This window comes from Giraffa tippelskirchi, chromosome 6 (genome assembly GCF_054371585.1).
Source record: "Giraffa tippelskirchi isolate mGirTip1 chromosome 6, T2T-mGirTip1v1.2.pri, whole genome shotgun sequence".
Classification (NCBI taxonomy): domain Eukaryota; kingdom Metazoa; phylum Chordata; class Mammalia; order Artiodactyla; family Giraffidae; genus Giraffa; species Giraffa tippelskirchi.
In genome coordinates this window covers 111,837,374-111,862,099 of record NC_137280.1, presented here as the reverse complement: position 1 = coordinate 111,862,099, position 24,726 = coordinate 111,837,374, and the positions used below count along the sequence as shown (strand labels likewise).

The window sequence follows — 24,726 nt, the reverse complement described above, 5'->3', positions numbered from 1 at the left end:
AAACAAGAGAGTTCCAGGAAAACATCTATTTCTGCTGTATTCATTACCCCAAAGGCTTTGACTGTGTATATCACAACAAAATATGAAAAGCTGTGCAAGAGATGAGAATACAAGACTACCTTACCTTCCTGCTGAGAAATGCATGTCAAAAAGCAGCAATTAGAACTGAACGTGGAATGACATATTGGTTCCAAATCAGGAGAAGGGTACATCAAAGCTGTATATTGTCATCTGCTTATTTAACTTATATGTAGAGTACATCATGAGAAATGCTGGGCTGGATGAAGCACAAGCTGGAATCGAGATTTCCAGGAGAAATATCAATAACCTCAGGTATGCAGATGACACCACCCTTATGGCAGAAAATGAAGAACTAAAAAGCCTCTTGATGAAAGTGAAAGAAGAGAGTGAAAAAAATGGCTTAAAACTCAACATTCAGAAAACTAAGATCATGGCATCTGGTCCCATCAGTTCATGACAAATAGATGGGGAAATAATGGTAACAGTAAGATACTTTATTTTCTTGGGCTCCAAAATCACTGCAGATGATGACCGCAGTCATGAAAATAAAAGACGCTTGCTCCTTGGAGGAAAAGCTATGACCAAACTAGAAAGCATATTAAAAAGCAGAGACATTATTTTACCAAAAAAGGTCTATCTAGTCAAGGCTATGGTTTTTCCAGTAGTCATGTATGGATGTGAGAGTTGGACTATAAATAAACCTGAGCACCGAAGAATTGATACTTTTGAACTGTGGTGTTGAAGAAGACTCTTGAGAGTCCCTTGGACTGCAAGGAGATCCAACCAGTCCATCCTAAAGAGATCCGTCCTGAGTCTTCATTGGAAGGACTGATGTTGAAGGTGAAACTCCAATACTTTGGCCACCTCATGCGAAGAGCTGACTCATTTCAAAGACCCTCATGCTGGAAAGATTGAAGGTGGGAGCAGAAGGGGACAACAGAGGATGAGTTGGTTGGATGGCATCACTGACTCAATGGACATGAGTTTGGGTAAACTCCGGAGTTGATGATGGAAAGGGAGGCCAGTGTGCTGCGGTCCATGGGGTTGCAAAGGGTCAGACCCGACTGAGTGACTGAACTGATAAGTTCTAAGACACTGGTAAAAAATACATAACGTAAACGCCCTTCACTTGTGTGTTTTCTTTTCTTGGTCTTCCTTTCTGGTAGAATTGCAGAACCCTGGTTTTCTGTGAAAAGGCTGGATCATATATGTTGTACCTGACAGTGCTAAAAGTTGAAGGATGGTTTGGGAAGGCAGAAGGGGAAGGGAGAAAGAGGGAAGTGGGGTGCACGATATTCCTGCCTCCATAGCCTCATTGATTGCAGGTGTGATCCAGCCTGTGTATTTCTCCCTTCAGTACAATATTACTCAGCCAGGTGTCCTTACAACCCAGTTATTTTCTTTAATATCTCTGACATGATTTCATCCTGATCCTAGTGGAGAGCAATCTTGGCCCAAATGGAGGCCTTTTCTCTTCTGCATTTGTGCTCAGTCCTGAATACCACCTCAGTCAGTCTGTGTCTATTGCCTGGGGATTAAAATATACCCTTCAAAATTTGCACAGGGAGGCAGATGGGGCTCCTAATGGGCGTGAAAGAAATTTTATTCACTAGAAGTCCCAGCTGTCTGCAGTTTCAAGATGGCAACATGTGGTTAAATTAGTCTTTGCTAGGGTTAAAAACATAATAAGAAAACTTTACCCCAGAAGCCACAAAGATCTCATCTGCCATCACAGGACCATTCTTTGTGAGTAACAGTAGGAAGGGCACTGCCAGCTAGTCAGGACCAAATGGAGAGGAAAATGGAAACTGCATCCTGTTTGAAAGCAGCATGTTGCAAAGACATTTTGTTTCTTTTGAATCTGAACATACAATTTATACAATTCAAGAAATCTTTTTTTTTTTTAATACTGTGTTACATTCTTAAAACATTTTCCTATTCAATGTACTAGAAAAGCTTCACATTTCAGGCTTCAGATAAATTTCTGTCTTCAGTAAGCAGGGGGTTGGAAAGGCCAGCTATGTGTCCCATATCTCCATGCTTGGCCAGTCTGATACTGGATTTCTACTTGTATTTGAGATGGGTGATTGCGCAATTGAAGTGTGGCTCTGAGAGTTGCAGGTGGTCAGATAGCAGAGCTGGTCATACAGAGGGCTTCGTTTTAGTTATGAGGACCCTGCTTGTGTTTCTCTTTTAATTCTTCCTGATCTTTCTTTTCTGAGTCTAGCAAGGAGGAACTATTTCTAAAGTCTATTTAGGCCACTTAGAATGTGCAATCAGACTCCCTTGAGGAGGAATCAGACATAGCAGACAGTGTGAACTGTAAGCCCTACCACAGGCTTAGACAGAAAAAGATCAAATATCTCTGACATATGGTGGGAGGATTTTCACATCCTGATATTAGAAGTGCTAGCAAGGCGGGGTGGCCCTTGCAGGAAAGGGGAGAAAGCTGTGAGAATTAGTTTTTTGGTTATAGATAATTTGCCATACATGTTTCTGAGCTTCAAAAGCCTCTTTTTGTCAAGTATGTTACCAATAACACAGTATTGGATTTAGATCTGCAGGAAAAAGGGAAAAAGAAAGTCAGAAATCACAGTAGCAATTTGGTGGTGCTTTAAAAAAAATCAACGTAAAGTACAAGTTAATATAAATGTAAGTGGAAACAAAAATCATTCAGAGTAATGTACATGATAGATGGCCATGGCTTGTTAAAGCCATACACCTAGACTTATTGGGATACTGGCTACAAAGTCAACCCTAACGGACAGATTTTTGGATGCCTTAAAAACACACTATCTGCGTCTAATACTTTATACTGACTCAGTGGCCCCAGACTAGAGAGTTAAAACTAATAAAAATACTGCAGCATTAGAACAGAGGACCTACTACCACTGTAGATTTATTCTAAACTAACATTGTCCCACTGTCGAGTAATCTCAGAATTGTTTTTCTAAAGAAATTTCCTAAGAACCCAGGCATACATATTCAATTAGCTTTAGTTTCCTTGTTTTTCTTATTTTGTTTCTTGATTAGTTAGACTGGGATGAAATATACAAAAAATAAAGATCTAGGACTTTTTGGAGTTTTTTTCTTAAAACTCTTGACATACTAGAAACACTGAGTTAAAACTACTTATCCATAAAATTTTTTTAAAATAATAATTGAACAAAAGTAAGTACTAATATAAAAAATGTTTTAAACCAAATACTCTATTTTAAATTTTGGTGGTGGTTTAATCACTAAGTCGTGTCTGACTCTTGCGACTGTAGCCTGTCAGACTCCTCTGTCCATGGAATTCTTCAAGCAAGAATACTGGAGAGGGTTACCATGTCCTTCTCCAAGGGATCTTCCTGACCCAGGAATTGAACCCGGGTCTCCTGCATTGCAAGCAGATTCTTTACTGACTGAGCTATAAGGGGAGCTGATTATTGTAATACATATGGTGCATTGCAATTACTTGTTTGTTAGAGTATGGCAAAGCCTTATAAAAATACATTGCCAGTAAACTGTCATACTTTTTTAGCCAGGCCTCTGATTTATGTCAAGGATAGTAGAACAAATGTTTCCTATTCTTTTCACTTCTGCCGAATCTCTAATCTTTAATTAAACTGAGGTTTTCCTCTCATTCAGTCTCCTTGCTGATGATCAACTTGCATAATAGATCATTATTTTCACTTTTGTTAGATCTTTTTTTTCACTCCAGCTCATGTTTTTTTTTTTTCACCTAATTTGTCTATTGTCCTGAGGCCCTGCTGATTTCATGTTGTCTTTTATCAAAACTCAGTTATGTTAGTGATGGAATACATCATCTTTCAACCTAATACCAACTCAAGACAGCAATTGGATAGCTTTGTAGGTCTTGACACATCCAGAGATCATATCTTTGTAGGGTGCTCAAGAGCAACATTTAAAAGATTTAATAGCCAATTCTGTAGACTCTGAACAATCAGAAAGGAAAAAAAAATCAGTGCTGAAGCAGAGTCTTGAAGGTTGCCTAATGAAGCAGACTTGAACACTGTAGTTGCTAGATTGATTGTGGCATGAGGGGCTTCCTGGGACAAAGTCTAGGCTAGCCAGGTTGGGGAGCTCAAAGCCATGGATGTTTACCTAGCTGAACAAAAGACTTTTGCTACTTGAACAACTGATATGGCCAGCTCTTGTCATCCCTGAAGATGTCTCTGTAGAGGTCCATTCTTTCTCAGTTGATGAATGGTTTAGCACTTGCTACTACAGATGTATGGATAGACAGCATCAGCAGCATCTCCTGGAGCTTGTATGCAAGGCAGACTCTCCAGCACCAGCCTAGACCTGTTGAATTAGAATCTGCATTTTGACAAGCTCCATGGATGACCTGTGTACGCACTGAAGTTTGAGAAGCATTGGTTACTGGTCCTGTATTCTGGCTGACCAGGAGTTGTGAGTAAATTTCAGTACTTCTTAATCTAGACTACAGATTAGAAGCACTTGGGAAACGTTTAAAAAGATACATGTCACCAACTCTCATATGATGGAGAATCTTGTTTAATTTGTCTAGGATGGGACCCGGGAGTAATGGTAGTCTTTAAAGTCTCATATGGTGATTATGTTGTGTAGCCTGAGTTAAGGACGAGGGGCATCTCTATTTGCTGTAACTTGATAGGTAGGATTTGTTTTTATCTGGGAGGAAATGCGTAGGACCACAGGAAAGGTTACTTAAGTTTGCCACTGGGTTTGAAAATCAAAGTTGGCGTCATGCCCCTCTAGTAATTGTAATATCAGGAAGACTAAGCAATTGGTACATCTAACTCCTCTGAACAGAAATTTATCTATATAGATTGTGCTTTTATGTCTAATTCCTTTGACACAGAAAACCAAGAAAGAATCTGCTTATTATTTCAGTTAATCTGGTAATATCAGGAATTAAGATTTCCTCTTACATAATTTATTATAACTGACTTCCTTTGTGAAAATTCCCTCACATGCCCAGAGTTCATACATTTATTATTGCTTATTCATTTATTTAATCTTTCTTTCAATGTGTGAAAATAAATCATTTATGTCTATGGTATAACTGATGTATAAAGTTGGGCCTACCATTTTCCTCTCTCAGTATGAAATTGTGACCATTTTCTTGTCCCTTTAAGATGGAAAACTAGGCTTGGCTAAATATAGACAAAACTGTTCATTTTTATTTAATTATTTAGAGGAATTACAAAATGCTAAGAGTAAATTCTTTAACATCATATATTTTGTCTAGTTTCCATAGACATTTCTCTAACAAATTCCTGAGTCATGAGCTACCAGAGAGAACCAGCTCTCTGGTCATACTGCACAACTCAGTGGCTGGGAATCTGGGCTCCCATTTCCTAGAGGTGGATAGGAGAGGAAGGTTATTTTGGCCAAGGAAGAGACTAGCAAACCCATATACTGGAGGTAACCTCAGGCAAAGTTTCTTGGACTATTTATAGCCTGTGATTCTGAAGCAGAGGACCATTCTGCAGTTTTCCCATAAAATCATTATATTTTGTTCATTTGTGTGTGTATTCAACACACTTATACTGGGTGTGTACTGTATGGATTGTACTCTGAAGAGGCAGAGTAAATATTCCTTGCTCCTACACTGTTTCTAGATTGGAGTAGGGCTTCTATTATAACTTCATTCAGAAGACTCGGGTTTTGGGAACCATATGCATAGGACTGGTAGCTGAAACTATGGGACAAGGTAAAAATGTTGCTCCTGTTCAGTCACTCAGTCGTGTCCATCTCTTTGTGACTCCATGGACTGCAGCACACCAGGCTTCCCTGTCTTTCACTATCTCCTGGAGTTTGCTCAAACTCATGTCCATTGAGTCGGTGATGCCATCCAACCATCTCATCCTCTGTCGTCCCCTTCTTCTGCCCTCAATCTTTCCCAGCATTAGGGTCTTTTCCAATGAGTTATCTCTTCGCATCAGGTGGCCAAAGTATCGGAGCTTCAGCTTCAGCATCAGTCTTTCCAGTGAATATTCAGGACTGATTTCCCTTTAGAATTGATTGGTTTGATCTCCTTGCTGTCCAAGGAACTCTCAGGAGTCTTCTCTAGCACCACAATTCAAAACCATGAGTTCTTTGGTGCTCAGCCTTCTTTATGGTCCAACTCTCACACCCATACATGATTACTGGGAAAAACCATAGCTTTGAGTAGATGGGCCTTTGTTGACAAAGTAATGTCTCTGCTTCTTAACATGTTATCTAGGTCTGTCATAGCTTTTCTTCCATGGGGCAAGCATCTTTTAATTTGCTGGCTACAGTCACCATCCGCAGTGATTTTGGAGCCCCCCAAAATAAAGTCTGTTACTGTTTCCATTGTTTCCCAATCTATTTGCCATGAAGTGATGAGACTAGATACCATGATCTTAGTTTTTTAATGTTGAATTTTAAGCCAGCTTTTTCACTCTGCTCTTTCATCTTCATCAAGAGGTTCTTTAGTTCTTCTTTGCTTTCTGCCATAAGGATGGTGTTACCTGCATATCTGAGGTTATTGATATTTCTCCTGACAGTGTTGACTCCAGCTTGTGCTTCATCCAGCCCACCGTTTCTCATGATGTACTCTGATTATAAGTTAAATAAGCAAGGTGATGATATACAACCTTGACATACCCCTTCCCAATTTGGAACCAGTCCATTGTTCCATGTTGGGTTCTAACTGTTGCTTCTTGACCTACATGCAGGCTTCTCAGGAGGCTGGTCAGATGGTCTGGTATTCCCATCTCTTTAAGAATGTTCCACAGTTTTTGTGATCCACACAGTCAAAGGCTTTAGTGTAGTCAATGAAGCAGAAGTATATGTTTTTCTGGAATTGCCTTGCTTTTTCTATGATCCAACAGATTGGCAATTTGATCTCTGGTTCCTCTGCCTTTTCTAAATCCAGCTTGAACATCTCGAAGTTTTCTGTCACGTACTGTTGAAGCCTAGCTTGAAGGTCTTTGAGCATTACCTTGCTGAAATTACTCTCATTTAATTATTTAGAAGTGCTACCAGATAGGTAAGGAACAGAGTTTCAGAAAGTAAAAAAGAAAGAAACAAAATTTTAAACGTATTACTTTGTAATTAACAATTTCCATGCCTCTATTTCATGCAGTGGAGAAGGCAATGGCATCCCACTCCAGTACTCTTGCCTGGAATATCCCATGGACAGAGGAGCCTGGTAGGCTGCAGTCCATGGGGTCGCTAAGATCGGACACGACTGAGCAACTTCACTTTCACTTTTCCCTTTCATGCTCTGGAGAAGGAAATGGCAACCCACTCCAGTATTCTTGCCTGGAGAATCCCAGGGATGGCAGAGCCTGGTGGGCTGCCATCTATGGGGTCGCACAGAGTCGGACATGACTGAAGTGACTTAGCAGCAGCAGCATTTCACGTGGTAGATTGGGAGCTCCTTGATGGCAAAAATGTCTTACTCGTCTGTGTACCTAAGATGGTTTTTAGCACAAATCCTGGTATCTACATGCTCATTAAATATGTGCAAATACATTCATGAATAAATCTAGAAATCTTGGATTCTGAAGAGTAGAAGGAAACTTAACATCCTAGTTGTATGTGTTGTTGTACCCCCAAACTTTCTAGATAAAGAATATAAAAAAGAGGTGATGATGCTAGATATTTACTTATATTTTAATTAATTACATTTGTGACAGGATAGATTGTTGTGCCAGAGCCTTTGAGATGAGTAATCACCACAGTTTAGAAATGATAAAATTGTCCTGAGACTCAGTTGTTGCCAAGTTCTCTGAAGTTCTGAAGGCCATTTCTCTTCCACACAGACATGGGAATCTATGTTCACATTGTGTAGTTACAGAAAAACTCAAACCTACCCTAGATGACATTTGCTCTGTGTGTGATCTGTTGAGTTTAGAGGTTAATTTGTGGTGATAATGTTCTCTTAGGTGAACCAAGGCTTCTGGCTCCGTGTAGCTGATAGCACACTAGTTAATTATACATGTAGAAAGGAAGGCTAAATAGTAACCTTGGTTCCCTCAGAAACATCTAGGTCTCTTTCTCAGACTCATAACTGACCTTGAAATCACCCAGATACCTCTGAAACAATTGGATGATATGCCCAGCCTCTTTTTCTTTCTTCCATGTAACATAGAGTTTTAGATTAAAGACCAGTTCCCACAAAAGGTGTCCGCCTTCTTTTTGCCTACCGTTTATTGTGACCTCAGTCTTTGTCAGCCACTGTAACAATCTGTACCTATATAATCAAACTTAAAACTTAAAATACCCTTAAAATATTACTGCTATAGTTCTCATTTTCAGATGAAAATTAAAAAATGACTCAGGGAATTCCTCCACATCACCAAGGTACCAGTAACTGGCAAACTGGAATTAATTTGGACTTTTCTAATTCCAAAATGTATTCTGATATTTACTGCCCCTGTGAATAACGTTTATCTTCCTTTCCTGCACAGAAAGGAAAGCATGGGATAGTTCTCATTAAGAAAACTGCCATTTCAGGGTGTTTATCCTGGAAGTTCTTTCTTCCTCATAATTTTGTGGACAAAATGCAAAAATTACAGTCTGGTTAGTCTCCCCTTGATATCAGGAAATTTGCTGCACCGCGTATAACATATATGTTCACTAGATGCAATCCACTGAGTGAAAGACCAAGTGTTTGGAAGAGAAGCTGATTGAGAAGTCTGTTGGCATTCTTTGGGGCATTCAAAAGGAGATAACGTGTCAGTTCTGTGTAACAGACATGCATTGGACCAGGAGGAGGAAAATGTAGGCTCTCTTTCCAATTCTCTAGCATACTAGCTTTGCCATCTAGAAATACACCATTTGTCTAGGCCTCCCATGCCTCAATGAGAGTGAAATAAGAAATGAGTATGAACGTGCTTTGTCAATGCTAACGCACACTACAGATCAATGTTTTAGGAGTACTGCTATCTCAGAAGTATATGTGCATAAAATGTATTGAATTTCTTCTCAAGTACACCAGGCCTCCTTTCTGAAAAAGGAAAACCTGGGGGAAATGAGGGTTGTCCTCACCACCTCCCTCTCCTTCACCCATTACAGCTAACTGACCCAAAGTCTGGTCAACCTTACATCATTTTATTTTATTAATTTTTTTTGAGGGGGTGTATTCACATATTTTTTATTTTTCCTCAGTTTTTACGCAAACTTTTTTTTTTTTAATTGGAGGCTAATTACTTTACAATATTGTGGTGGTTTTTACCATACATTCACATGAATCAGCCATGGGTGTACATGTGTTCCACATCCTGACCCTCTCTCCCTGCTCCCTCCCCATCCCATCTCTCAGGGTCAACCCAGTGCACCAGCCCTGAGCACTCTGCCTCATGCATCGAACCTGGACTGGCGATCTATTTCATATATGATAATATACATGTTTCAATGCTATTCTCGCAAATTATCCCACCCTCGCCTTCTCCTACAGAGTCCAACAGTCTGTTCTTTACATCTGTGTCTCTTTTGCTGTCTCGCATATAGGGTCATTGTTACCATCTTTCTAAATTCCATATATATGCGTTAATATACTGTATTGGTGTTTTTCTTTCTGACTTACTTCCCTCTGTATAATAGGCTCCATTTTCATACACCTCATTAGAACTGATTCAAATGCATTCTTTTTAATAGCTGAGTAATATTCCATTGTGTGTATCTACCACAGCTTTCTTATCCATTCATCTGCCAATGGACATCTTGGTTGCTTCCATGTCCTGGCTATTGTAAACGGTGCTGCGATGAACATTGGGGTACATGTGTTTCTTCAATTCTAGTTTCCTCGGTGTGTATCCCCAGCAGTGGGATTGCTGGGTCTTATGGCAGTTCTATTTGCAGCTTTTTAAGGAATCTCCACACTGTTCTCCATAGTGGCTGTACTAGTTTGCATTCCCACCAACAGTGTAAGAGGATTCCTTTTTCTCTGCACCCTCTCAGCATTTATTGTTTGTATACTTTTTGATGGCAGCCATTCTGACCGGCGTGAGATGGTACCTCACTGTGGTTTTGATTTGCATTTCTCTGATAATGAGTGATGTTGAGCATCTTTTCATGTATTTGTTAGCCATGTGTATGTCTTCTTTGGAGAAATGTCTGTTTAGCTCTTTGGCCCATTTTTTGATTGGGTCGCTTATTTTTCTGGAATTGAGCTGCAGGAGCTGCTTGTATATTTTTGAGATTAATTCTTTGTCAGTTGCTTCATTTGCTATTATTTTCTCCCATTCTGAAGGCTGTCTTTTCACCTTGCTTATAATTTCCTTACATCATTTTAAATAGCTCAGTTCACTCAGTTCTCTCCATCTTCACAACCCGTCTGTTATTCAGTCTATAAGTATCTTATGCCTGGGCACCTATAATAGCTGCCTAACTAGTATCCCTGCAACTGTTTGTTGTTCTTTCCAATCTGTTTTTCTAACTGTAGCCAGATGCCTATTTCCTCAGGCAAAATTACTTGTATGACTTTGCTTGTATGACTTTTGCTTGCTTAAAGCTTTCTGGTCACACTTAGGATATTTTACATATATTGACATCTCCTGTCAGTCCTGTAAGACCTCACCCCTGCCTTCTCAGCCCTAGGCTATGCCAATCTCCCCTTGGCCCTTGGTCTTAAACATGCCATATTTCCTCCCACCCACACAGCCTTTAGCCGTGTGATTTTTTTTGGCCTGAAATGCCTTTTCTTGCCCATCTTTGCTAGTTAACTCATTCATCCTTTAGATTCCAGCTCAAAGTTTCTTTTCTAAAAATTTAGGGTTTTAATGATTTAGAAAGGACCATAGGTAACATTGATTTAGCATTTACTGTGCCTCAGGCATTTTGCTAAGCATGTTAGAGGCAGGTACTGTTATTTTTTCCAGTTCATTAACAAGGATGGTTTGATGACTTGCTCAAGGTCAGGCAGGTAGTCAGGATGGTGCCATGTTGGATATTTATTGGAAGGATTGGAATACTCCCAAAATTGACTGAAAGACTGGAGAAGGAGCCTGGATACATAGTCGAGCCATTCTATGCAGTAGAAAAACACAACCAAAATTAGGCTGCAGGAAAAATTATACGTCACTCTTGGCTTTGCTGCCCCAGGCATGATCTGTTCTCATGGCTGACTTCTCCATTCAAGTTGTCTTTGCTGTGAATGATTTCTATTCTAGCAGCAAACTCTCAAGTTCCTCATCCCTGAACAAGCAGCACATTGGTTGATTCTATGTGGTGCTACTCAGAAGTAGTACCATCTTTTGGTGCCATCACTGTCATCATTGCCATCACTGTCAGGGATGCTGCTGCTGCTAAGTCACTTCAGTCATGTCTGGGATGAGTTGGAGCCCTCAAAATGGGGGCTTCCCTTCAAATCAGAAGGGAGTCTAAAATGGGTAGCTAACATTTCACACATATCCATTATATTAATATACTTCACTGTCTCTTGTGCCAGATGCCTACAAACTGTTTCAGTGCCAATATAGAGTTGAATATTGCAGTATACTGAGTACACTCAGCAAATCACACCTCACAGTGCTGCTCTCCACGGGCATCAGAGAGCATGCAATTGGTAACTTCAAAGGCCTCCAGCAATAGAGGAGAACTGGGCAACCAAATTAAGAACCAGAAAGGCCTGGTCCTCAGCAGTGTGGCACAGTGTGAAAAATAATGAGCGGGAGTCAGATGAGTTTTGCGCATTTCTTTTTGAAGCGACACCTGGTCTTCTTGAGGACTTCCTGTGTGTGGAAGGTCACTGTAGGGAAATCGCCTACTGGGTTGGAGTAATCAGGAGGTGACTTCATGGCAGAATGGAGGCTTTACAATAAGGCAGTGTGCAAAAAGCAAAGAGGACAGGCAGTTGGGCCCAGGTTGCCTTAAGAGGTGCATGCACAGGCCAATTTAATCCTGATGAACAAAAAAATTTTCCTGTGACAAAGGATATAGAGGAGCTTGTGTCACAGAGAATCTTCTTTGTCAGTGTGTTCAAATTTGAAATGAAGCAAACTGGCTTTAAAATAGTAATCGATGATCCTCAGAAGTAGTACCATCTTTTGGTCATCAGTCTCTTAAGATTCCCAACTCGGAGATAAAATGAACTGGTTCTGAGCATGGGCTGTTTGTCCTTGTTTTCTCAGCTTAAGGAGATTCTGACTTAGCAGCCACCCCCCCCCCCAAAAAAAACCCCCAAAGCAAAAGCCTTCTTGAGATTAAGAGATAACAGCAATAGAAATGGCTGTTTACTGACATGTGGCTCCCATTGTACTTTAAAAATCTTCTAAATCCCTTGCTTCTCTTTCACAAGTTCTTGAAGTGAAGATTTTGGTTACACCCAGGGTGTGCTCTCTAGACAAAACCGGCATCTAGTAAACCCAGACTTACTTGAATATATATGTTCTTCAAGTTTATGTGTTTGTCTTCTTCCTTTAGCCAGCTCATCACCCTTTATGTTATATCCATGATATAGAGTGTAATGGCTGAGAAGAAACTAGAAAAATACTTTGACATGTAATTACAGTTAAGTATAATAATGTTGATTGAACATTTATATTATTGATAATTTTCTGTGCCACAGTAAGAGCCAAGTGATACTAAGGTATCTAATTTGGAGACGAGGAATTTGAGTAAAGACTTAGGTGACTTGGTTTATGGAATTTCTTGCAACAGCTTGACCCAGGTGGTGGGTATCCAAGGGAACGCAGGCAGTAGTGTTCTGAGGGGATCTTAATGGATGATGTGTGTTGCTTCTGTCCTGTCAATTTCCCATTGGTTTTGGAGGAAATTCTGATTTAGGAAAAACTATTGCTTAGTTTTTGAGGAACTGTTCCCACTCCCAGCAACTCTCACTTTGCTTATGAGGGTGTGAATGACTGTGTGTGGTATGAAAGGAATTAGGAGCTCTGGCCCTGGTCCCACCCCTTCTCCTCTCTATGGATGTGAACTTGAACGAATAAAATAACCCCTCTGGTTTGCAAGTTTCTTACCTGCCAAGAGGGGGTAAAGAGACTAACATTTGTATGAGTGATGTTAACAAAATCAAAGCACCTACAAGCTGAACACAAAGATAATGAGAGATCTAGAAATCATATAGAGAGTGTGGGCTAAGGAAATTGGGGAAGTTTATGATGGAGAAGAGAATATGAAAGCAAACATGATAGATGCCTCCAAATATTTGAAAGTAGAAGAGGGATTAAAAGTTCCACATTTTTAAGAGGGAAAAGTGTATATGATGGGCCAACAACACACTAGACTCGATTTCAACTCAATAAAATAACTGTCCAAATGATTAAGGCTGTTCAGATAGAAGAATGAATGCTTGAAATGCAAACTTTTCTAATCCTTGATGTGGTAGGAACCAGAAAGGATGAATTCCTACAATGCATAGAACATTTTACTAGATCAGAGATCCTCAGTTTGGGGTAATTTTGTCCCATGGGACATTTGGCAGTGCTTAGGAACATTTTTAGATGTCACAACTTTGAAGTTGGGGATGTTGCTTCTCTGACATTTGTGGGTGGAATCCCTGGATACTGCTGCCAAACATCATACAAAACAGCCTCCACAACAAAGAATTCAAAGAATTACCCAGCCCCAAAGATAAATACTATTGAGAAATTCCCAAAGAGGTGAACTCTAAAGTCATTTCCAAATATTAGACTCAATGACTGCACATTTTTTAGAAGATTTTAAAGGTGAACATTTTGATATCATAATTTACACATAATTTTTAAAGGAGCTACATAAGCTTAGATTTTTAACTTTAACTTATCCTTTGCCCCCTGATGTTAGTTCCATCCACATCCAAATTTGTTTAAAACGACACTTGGTAACACCTCGAATATTATTTGTGCCTGTTATTCCCATGCATGATTTTTGATTCACTTATGACTTCTTCAGTCTTCATTTAGAATTTTCTTAAAAAATTTTATTGATTGATTTTATAAAGTCTGCCTCCTCCTTTCAACTGTCTCCACATTCACCATGCATGTTTCCTCCCAAAGCACTTTCCATCATGGTCATTCTTTAATCTTCATTATGTTGTGGAGATGGTACCAGGCTAGAATGAGGACACCTCAGTCTGTGGCTAACTAGTATAACTGGTCTACCTCTGGGCAAGTTACACAACCTTTATGCCCTTCTGTGAAATAACAACATAAGTCATTCACACCTCAAAATCCTGACATTTTACAGGGAGCAGGAAGAAAAACAGTTATTGAACATTTACAACATGCAAAGCACTTCATTTGTTTAATCCTTTAATCCTCATAACAAACCTGTGAGATTGATATTATTACAGCGATTTTTAATTAATGAGGAAACATGCTCAGAGGGATTATGTGAGTTGCCCTAAAGCACAGAGTTAAACAGTGTTGAGCTTTGATCTAAAGAAAGAGTTCAAGCATTCTCTCTTCCAGGAAATCTTCCTTGATCCCCTGGTCTGCCCCCAAATTCCCATTCTGATACTGTTTTGGCATTTATCACATTAAACTGAAATTAACTGTATACAGTCTGATAATTCTCAGAATACCATTTCCAAAGGGGAAGTGACCCCTTACTCTTCTTTTTATCTCAGCACCAGAAGTAGTGACCACACAAATGATTTTTTTTTTTTTTAGCTGAACTAAACCCATTATATACTCCTCCAAGGTAATGTAGGCTGAGACAAACATGTTAATTCAATAAGCTATAATGTTCCTGTTAGTATATTTTCAACATTTCCTACTCTCCAACCGATACTTGTCTCTTGAAAAATATGTTTTTAGTTGATTATCCTTTTTCCCTCCTAAATCAGCTTTTTCTTCACTCACTATTTGTATTCTTTTCTTCCTTTGCAATGTTACGGTCGGATGACTCTCATTTCCTTCATGTAGTTCCGTTTGTATCCTTTCAATAGTCAAGCAGTACCTGGGCTGGGAAGGAAAAGGTGGCTCAGAGAAGCCCCTGCCTTGCAAGGTCTGTGAGTATCTTTGTAGCTGCATCTATTGTTACCTTTCCTTCCTAGCTTACTCATTATGCTTAAAAATCTTTTCAAAAAGAAGTAAAATATGATGTGTGAGTACTCAATTTAAGCCAGGGCTGGGTGGGTCCACTGGTTAATTGTGGGTCAAAGCTTCAGCCCTCTTCCGTGTCTTTCTTCTCCATTTAATGGCGGAAATTTAACATAAAGAGAAGCTGACCTTGACCCTCAAGAAGGTGACCTAGCTTTTGCTAATACACACAAGCTGAAAGATCACATTGCTGTTTTTCTGAGTTTCAAACAATAAACACACCGTTCTAGGGATTACTTTTTCATATGGTATTTTAAGTAGCAGTAACTGAACAAAAAATCAAACTGATAGGCTTTTCAAATGGAAAATAAAATAAAACCCAGGGTATCTATAATCCAGTCATTGTAAGGATCTTAAATTCCAAGACTACTGCATGCTAAGAATTGTCTTTTTCAACCCTTGTAGGTGGTTACAATGAAGCTCATGAATTTTATAAACCAGTGCTCCACCTCTGACTCTTCCCTTTTGCCAAGCTGAATTTTAATATATAAGAACAAGGGATGTTTGCTTGTAATAAAATGCAAAATTCTGGGAGACATATATATACCCCAGAGATAAAAAGACAATCACAGATATTCTAGAAAACTGATGACCTCAGGAAAATGGAGATTTTGACTCCACTTCCTGAGTCTACTTAATTTAGAGACAACTTGAGTGATAACTGACTAAAATAAAAGTGGCCTTGTAAGCTGTTGGGTTTGCCGGTACTGATGGCATTCAAGAGAGTTCCATAGTACAGGAGGCTGTTATGATATAAACAGGAATAAATCTGTTGATCTCAGTTAAAGCCAAACCAGACCTGGACAAGTATACAATTACTTTTACTTACTGTTATAATTTCCTCTGGGGTACACTGTCTCTGCCTGAGTAACCATAATAGGGCCCCGGCTCTCTGACATTACAGGAACAACATGGCCACTGAGTGTGAGGGAAAATATTCAAGCTGATCACCGCAAATGCTAAGAAACACTAGCTGTTAACAAGAATGTTGACTCCCCTTAAGTTATAATTGTTTTTGGCTCATCTTTGATATTTTGAGATAGACTTAAAATAATATTCCACTTCCCTCAAATATGTTTTTATCATTCTTTTCATCCAAAACATGGGTCCTTTTTGAGAAAACAACTTTTATTGTCAAATTGCTAATTCCCATTTATGATCTATAGTATGAAGAATTCTACACAATCATGGAAAGTACTTTCTTCAAAGAAACAGTGACCCAAACACAGCAAACACTTTTTATGATTAGTTCATTTGCTCTTTCAGCAAAACCTTTGACTGGTGTCTGAATGACTCAGAATCTTTTTAATTAGTAGGTTGGTTTGTTAACTTGTTCAGAAAAGCCAGGAGTTCAATCCTGCTTTTACAGTGAACAATGTGAATTTTGTCTTGATTTAAAAAAAAAATTATGAGTGGAAAATGTATAAAAATTAGTTGATATACAGGATATAGATATACTTCAGTCCTAATTTATTCAGTGTTAGTGTCAAAAGGGTCAAAAATGAAAAACAGAGCGGTAAGGTGTATAGACAAAACCACTCGTTTGACTGCTCTTGCAGACATGATGTCATTGTAGGCCTCCTCCAATTATAACATCAAGGTAGCGCCAGCTCTCACCACTGCCCTGAAACACCCCAGGAAATGAAAGGACACATAGCTGGATCATCCGTATCTGTGACTCCCTGACTTCGTTTGCCCTGGAGAATGCCTGTGCTGCTGCTCTATTTTTGTTTTTACCTCATTATTGTTTTGAAATATTCAGCAACATGATCACAGGCCATATGTGAAGTACAAAAAGAATTTATTACTCAGTTTGTCAGTCTCTATATTTAAAGGGTTTATAGCATGTCAGAATTTCTGGAAACAGCCTCTTGTGTAATTAGTTGCTTCATTCTTCAGAGCTAATGGGATGAGTTGGAAGCCAGAGTGAGATTGTTTACGAAAAATATTTCCTCCCCTGGTACTCTGTCAGAATCTGTCCCTCTCATCAGGGTAATTGTCAGGGTAATTTTTGTCAGGTCTTTCATAAAAAGGGAAAAAATATTAGGGGCAATATGGAGGAAGCAACCAGAACCTAATCAGCTTAGGGTACAGGGATACATTCTTGTTTTTATTACTGGGAAGAAGATGGGAACCAAATGAGGATGAGAAGAAAAATAGAAATTTTCATCTAATTTCTTTTAAAATTGTGCAATAATTTGATGTCAGTAATATGGTAATTGGGAATTTTACATAATTGAATGGAATGATGACTTCACTAATCCCATTCTATAAGACAGAATCCTATTTTGGATGAACATTCTTGTTTGCTTTCTTCCAGATAAGACCCATCCATCTCATTCCTAGAGGCCATTGTTTATAATAAAATTGAAACAATTTTATGAAGCTGATTACACTTAAATCAAACTCGCCCTCTTTCTTGGGTCTCTTGTGATTTCCCTTTGATAGTAAATATAATCAGACCTTCAAAGAGTAGCCTAGGGAAGAAACAAAATTATCTAGGAAAATGTGTGGTATAAACTAGGGAAGTCATCAGACTTCAGTCAATTAAGTTTGAGATACAAAATTGAGAGTCAAAATTGCTTCCTCCTGTGGTTGGTCCTAAACTAAACATACATCTCTCCCTAACAATGTTAAATTACTCGAAAATACTGTTGAAAAGGCTATAATAGAAGTTAAAGGTGTTACTGTCATAAGTTGAGCATGTGTCCTGCTCTATACAGGGGTGCATATTACTTGTCACCTTCCTCAACCCCCACCAGTCCAACTGTCAGGTATTTGTAGTTTCTTATGAACCTCCTTTGTCTTTCCTCTGGTGAGGGAAAACTCCACTTTCCTTCTCAATGAACTTCTGGTTTCCTCAAAGCATCCATCCCCTCAGGCTGCACCTTGGCTCTGCGTACGTGCCTGTTAAGTCACTTCAGTCGTGTCCGACTCTTTGTGACTCCATAGACTGTAGCCCACCAGGCTCCTCTGTCCATGGGATTCTCCGGGCAAGAATACTGGAGTGGATAGCCGTTCCCTTCTCCAGGGCATCTTCCTGACCCAGGGACTGAACCCGTGTCTCTTACATCTCCTGAATTGGCAGGGGGTTCTTTACCACTAGCACCACCTGGGAAGCCCCACCTTGGCTCTGGGAGTGAGTCTTAAACTACTCCGCTGTGCCTTTTTGCCTTGAAATCACTGCCTGTGCCATGGACCATGGCTAGGTGGAGTTCCTGAGAATCCTGCTTCTTTCTGCTCAAAGGAGGATACAGCAAGGGGTCGGGGCTCCTGCCATCAGAACTGGGCTTTGCTGCTGAGCTCTGGTTCTATGCATGATAAGAATGCACTGGTGCCTCACCTAACAACCCCACCAATGATGCCTTGTTGTAGATGATGTACTTTTTCTGCTGCAAATGATGGAAGATTGGTAGAATTGGTCTCTTGGAGTCTTGGAGCCTCTTTGCATGTGGGAGTGTGTGGCTATGTGTGTACCTGCTGGGAGTTGTGTATACGTAAGCGTGTATGTGTATGTGTGTGCATCCATGAACATGAGAGAGAGAGAGAGAGAATCATTCTTCTCCTAGTCACCTATCATTTTATATGTTATCCCTTTCAGGGTTATAACAATTCTATTTCTCTTTTCTTGGTATTTATAAATGATGTCTTCAGGGGATCCAAAGATGATCACTACCTGACTGACTTCTTTGTAGAACAGGTTGAGTCCATACATGGAGCTCCTCTGATTCATAGGCCTTGTGAACTGTGGCCGCCAAACTGAATCACAAGCATCTCATATTTTCTCTAGACCAGTACTATTAAAAGTGTGGTCCATGGACAGACTCTAGTCTGTGAATTGAGATTACGGTTTCATGATGAGATGGGGATCCTAGACCATGTAAACAAGCACACTGCTTCTTTCATTGGAAAGATTTTTCTACTGTGAAGAAAAATATCAATTGAACTGAACAAAATGCTTAGAGATAAGTTGACTTACATTCTCTCACAAGCTCCTTGTAATATCAGGGACTGGTAACAAAGAATTTCAGGGCCAGCCCTTTGTGTAGCTCTCTAAGAGAACATTCTTACAGATTGAAAATCATGTATCTCATAAGGGAAGCCAGACCAGTGTTGCATTTTTACCTTCCCTCCTTAGTTATTAATAAATCCTTTCATCCACACCACAGACCTTCTCAGCTTTCCAGGTACCTAAGAATATCAGCCAAATCATAGGCTCTTAATCTTTGGAGGTCCTCAGATGTTTCTCATTATTTCTCCCTGAAGCAAGACCTCTTCTGAATTGGCAGCTTAACATTTAATGTCTTTAAAACCATTAAATCCTATGAAAGAGTCAAAGGACAGAATAAAAAGATTTTATATATAGAGGAACAATTGGTTATATTAATAAATTTATATGTTCCCTTTTCTCTTTCCTGTTCCCAAAATATTGTCAAGCAATCACTAAATTACAAGTATTGTAAAACCCACTTAAAATTTCTCATCTCAGCTTGAGTTTATAAATTACTGAAACATATGACATTTATTATTTTTGTGTGCATTGCATTATTTTATCATGATTAAAAAAAAAACACCTGAGTTATGATGGACTCAAGGTAAATCTAACACCCAACATGATTAAGAGAGAACAGGATTTGTGGACTATCACTATACTAAATATAAAGCAGAATGTGCATGCATATTTACAGTACTTTGAAATCTCTGTATCTGCTCCTTTTCTTCAATATCTTGCCATCTTGAATTTTGTAACAAGATGATTCTATGGCTAAAATTTTTATATGACCAGGCAGACATTCAGTCACATAAAATTCATTATTCTGAGCTAAATAAATAAAAATGCAAAGAGAATGATTCTCCAGTTTATTTCTCTGTAAAGTATGAAAGTCTGATAGTGTATTAAGTATAAAATCCCATTACTATGGGTGGTTATTAAATTGATCATTTTTAAATGAATCCATTTCTTTGTACTCCTGAAGTCAGATCAGTGACTCTGGATTTTTGATTTGCATCACTCTTTGGGAGAGATGGAAAGGGATTTATCATCAGCTCATCTTTTACTGCTCAGTCTTTATGCATTACACGAGCTACTGAAGAGCACTGTAAGAATAGGATCCTTGAGACTAATTTGAGTTGCTAGCAGGAGTCAGTTTGTATAACCTTCAAACGATCTAATTTTTGAACTGGAAGCACCATGTCAAATCTCTCTGACTTCAGGTGAATGGAAATGACCTACTTTCCCTCACACTGACCTAGCACAGTGTGTCTAATGCAGGTAATATTGATGACTGTGGCTGAAAGAAAGGCCATAGGGTTTCATAGCTAGCTTTAATGAAAAACTTTCTTGTCCTCTACCCTCACCCTTTTGTAAAAGAGTACAAAATACAGTAATTTACTTTCTCAAAGTACCTTCATTGCCAGAAATTTCTCATCTTTTAGGTATAGCTTATATGTCATTTTTCTTCCCAAATATTCCTTCCCTGACTAATCTATGTAAAATTGCCCACCTGCTTTATTTCCTCTACCTCAACTGCTATTTCCTTCAGGGGAGTTATTCAAATGTTTACTTTTGTTTATTTATTTACTTATTGTGTGTCTCTTTTTGAAAAATAAGAATTCCATGAGGGCAGTGGCAGTGAGCATGCCTTTTTTTTTTTTTCCAAACTTTAGTCTCAGGGCTTAACATAGTGTCTGGTCGGTGAACTGCTTTAATATATTTGAAAACTTGATGAATACATTCTATACATGTGAGGTTGTCCCTTTGATTACTTGATAGCGTGAGAAATAGTGTCAGAATATTTGAAGAGATGGCTGAAGGAGAATGGCAAATGCATTTGAAAATCCTGTGTTACCCTTGTCACATGTTAGAATAGCAGCAGCTGTGTAACTTCTTTCTTTCCTCTAAGTAATATCAAACTGGAAGTTAGCTGGAGATGTGTCTCTGGATCTTTAAATCAATAGATTTGAATTTTTGGCATTTGTTCATTTGTCACTTCCTAAAGAGCACCAGATCACTGAGAAGCTAAAAATTTATGTTCACTTTACCTCCAATATATGTAAATAAGATAATTCTAAGGCAATGTCTGTTTTCAAAATATGTTGTTTCTTTCTTTCAGCATACATAATTTAAAAAGCTGATTTTGTTCAAAGGTATGAAGGAGTTCATATAGTAAGTGTTTTATTTGAGTTCAGTGGAACTTTTTTTTTAAAGTAGAATAAGTATTTATTCAGCTCCACCTTCAAGAGTACACATTGCAATCTTCCTTAAAGATCATGCAAGAAAGACCAATACAGTTAAGACCTCAAATGGAGAAAGCATAATTTTGTCAATTAGATGGTAAAAAATAAAATAGTAAACATTTTTTAAAGTCAGTCTAGTCTCTTAAGGAATTTTATCAAGAAGTAGTGAACATTTTGGGGAAAGAGCCCAGCCATAGGTCATTGGTTATTTCAAAATACTCTCAGGAAACCTCAACAATAAGCTATCCTAGAACTAGCTTGTCATTTGTTTTAGGCTTCATTCACCTTCTGATGCCATTTAGAAAAAAAAATAGTGAGTGAGAGATGCTATTAAAGGTGAGAATAGTAGAGATCAAGACGAAATTCAGATTGGATCAAAGTGTCCTTGCAGGCTGATGCCAGCTGGGGCTTTGTGGTAATGGCATTTCAAATTACCTCTATTGCTTTAAAGCATGGCTCAGATGGTAAATAGTTTGCAATGCAGAAGACTCGGATTGGAACCCTGGGTCAGGAAGATCCCCTGCAGAAGGAAATGGAAACCTACTTCAGTATTCTTGCCTGGAAAATCCCACGAATGGAGGAGCCTGGTAAGCTACAGTCCATGGGGTCAAAAGAGTTGGACACAACTGAGTAATACTATTGTTCCAAAAGTTATATAGGCAAATTGGTGAAATGATTATAACATTTTCCTAAATGACTGATACATTTGGCACCATTCCAAACATATTCCAGCCAGGCTCTTTTGTAGAACTTGGCAAGCTGATTCTAAAATTTATATGAAAATACCAAGGAACTTTAACATGTAAAATAATCTTGATAAAGAAGAATGAAGTTTGAGGACTCAACACTACTTTAAGATTCATCATAAAACTTTGCCATCAAGAGGGTATGGTACTGACAAAAGAGAGGACACATAAATTAATAGAAGAGAATAGAGAGTTCAGAAATACATCTGCACTGATCAAGAAATTTAAAAGTAGACTAGGAGAATATCTCTATGAATTTTGAAAAATTTACAACTTCTCATCAAAATATACAGTTGATAAAATGATTTGGTAACCCCTACAGGCTAGAAGAAAATATTAATAAAGCAATGCTGAAAATGACTAGTGTTCAGATATACTAAAAATACCTACAGTTGAACAATAAAAGGATAAACAACCCAATTAAAAATGAGCAGATAAGTTGAACTTCACTAACAGTATGTGCAAATGATCAATAAGCATGTGAAAACATTCATCTTCATTAATCTTAATTTTCAAGAAAATGAAAATTAAATGCATGATGAGACACTGCTGCATACTCACCAAATAGCTAAAGTTAAAAAGACTGACCACAACAAATATTGGAGAGGATGTGAAGAAAGTGGAATCCCTTTGTTGTTGGTGAGAATGAAAAATATTACAATAGCTTTGCAAAATGATTTGGTGTTATCTTATAAAAAATATAGCATTTCAAATGACCTCTGACTATATGTCTACCTTATCATCTAACAATTCTAAAGTATTTTTCTGAGAGATGAAAGCATATATTCACAAAACAAATTCAATAAGGACATTCATAGAAGTTTTACTCATTACAGTCAAAATCTGTAAACAGCTCGTAAGTTCATCAGTGGCTGATATATTCATTGAATGGAACATGGCTCAGTAGGAAAGAATTAATACAGGGAAGAATATGACTGAAACTCAAAAACATTATGCTGAGAGAAAGTCATACATACAAATGGCATGCTGTATGTTTCCAGCTATATGAAATTCTACTATAAGCCAAACTAACCTTGGTGAGAAAAGAAATTTGGTTGCCTCTGGTTGGTGGTACAGGCGGTGAGGCCAAGCTTTACTTAGAAGGAGCATGATGGAACTTTCGCTGATGATTAATAATGGAGTAAGTTGAGTTACTTAGTCGTCAGTTCAGTTCAGTTCCATCGCTCAGTCATGTCCAACTCTTGTGACTCCCTGGACTGCAGCATACCAGGCCTCCCTGTCCATCACCAGCTCCCGAAGTTTACTCAAACTCATGCTCATTGAGTCGGTGATTCCATCCAACCATCTCATCCTCCATTGCCCCCTTCTCCCTTCTCTTCTCCCCTCAATCTTTCCCAGCATCAGGGTCTTTTCAAATGGATCAGTTCTTCACATCAGGTGGCCAAAGTATTGGAGTTTCAGCTTCAATATCAGTCCTTCCAATGGATTTTCAGGACTGGTTTCCTTTAGGATGGACTGATTGGATCTCCTTGCAGCCCAAGGGCCTCTCAGGCGTCTTCTCCAACACCACAGTTTAAAAGCATCAATTCGGAGGCGGGACTAAGATGGCGGAGGAATAGGACGGGGAGACCACTCTCTCCTCCACAAATTTATCGAAAGAACATCTGAATGCTGAGCAAACTTCACAAAACTACTTCTGAAGGCTGGCAGAGGATGTCAGGCTTCCACAAAGACAGCGCATTATCTTCAAAAGAGGTAGGAGAAATTATAAAAGATAAAAAGAGAGACAAAAGAGTTAGGGACGGAGACCCGTCCCGGGGAGGGAGTCATAAAAGAGGAGAAATTTCCAAGCACCAGGAAACCCTCTCACCGGCGGGTGTGGGGGAAGATTTCTTATCTCGGAGGGCAACGTAACTGGGAGGAAAAAATAAATAAAACCCACAGATTACGTACCTAAAGCAACTCCCAGCAAAGAACCCCAGATGCTCGCATCATTCGCCACCAGCAAGTGGGGGCTGAACGGAGAGGAGCGGGCGGCACTGCCTAGGGTAAGGACCGGGCCCGAGTGCCCCGAGGGCAATCTGAGGGAGCTAACGTGAGATAGTAACCTAAACTGTGGGACAGCCAGAGAGAGAGAACTATCCCGCGAAAAGCCCAACTCTAAGGCACTGCCGGCCCGCTCACAGAACAAAGGACTGAGCGATACCAGAGGAGAGCTAGCCGGCTGCGGACCGCCCCATCCCCCGCCGGACACAGCAGGCAGGTGGGGCCCGCCAGAGCCGGAAAGGGGCAAACTCGGCCCCAGAGAGGGCACCCCCTACCAATCTGCAAACAGGCTCCCAGTTTCTAAGCAAAGACTGCCTGAGATCCCGGAGGGTCGACAGCCGCCGGGAGGGTCGCAGCCAGAGACCAGCTCCCCAGAACCGACACAAAGCACACCGGAGCCGGGCGTGCCCGTAAACCGAGGCGGGGACCAGGGAGGTGATAAGCCGCACCGCCCCAACAGGGGAGAGTGCGCTCGCCAAACTCCTGGCCGCCTGAGCAGCTCCGACTGGGAACGGCACAAGCCGTGGGCGAAACCGAGTCTGCGCCTTTGTGGAGTAACCGGGAGCCTGAACCTGAGCGGCTTAGACCTGGGAAGTGCACGCATCTCAGGGCCCACTCCCCGGCCCACTCCCCGGCTGAGTAACCTGAAGCCTGAGCAGGGTAGACGGGGAAAGCACACACGCCGTGAGCGGGGGCGAACCCAGTGCGGCCGA

The 24,726-nt window shown here is 39.7% G+C and overlaps 1 protein-coding gene across 6 annotated transcripts in view; it reads left to right on the top strand.

The window, feature by feature from the left end:
* The window catches only part of LOC145509795 (uncharacterized), a 1,222,357-nt gene that overhangs the window by 621,595 nt on the left and 576,036 nt on the right, over window positions 1-24,726 (top strand). The window contains exon 1 of one of the 6 annotated variants that reach the window (XR_014056466.1): window positions 23,557-23,722. The exons of the other annotated variants lie outside the window; for them this stretch is intronic. The gene's annotated coding sequence lies outside the window, so the exon portion shown is untranslated. Of the gene's footprint in view, window positions 1-23,556; window positions 23,723-24,726 lie in introns of those variants that run through there. 6 annotated transcript variants of the gene reach the window in all.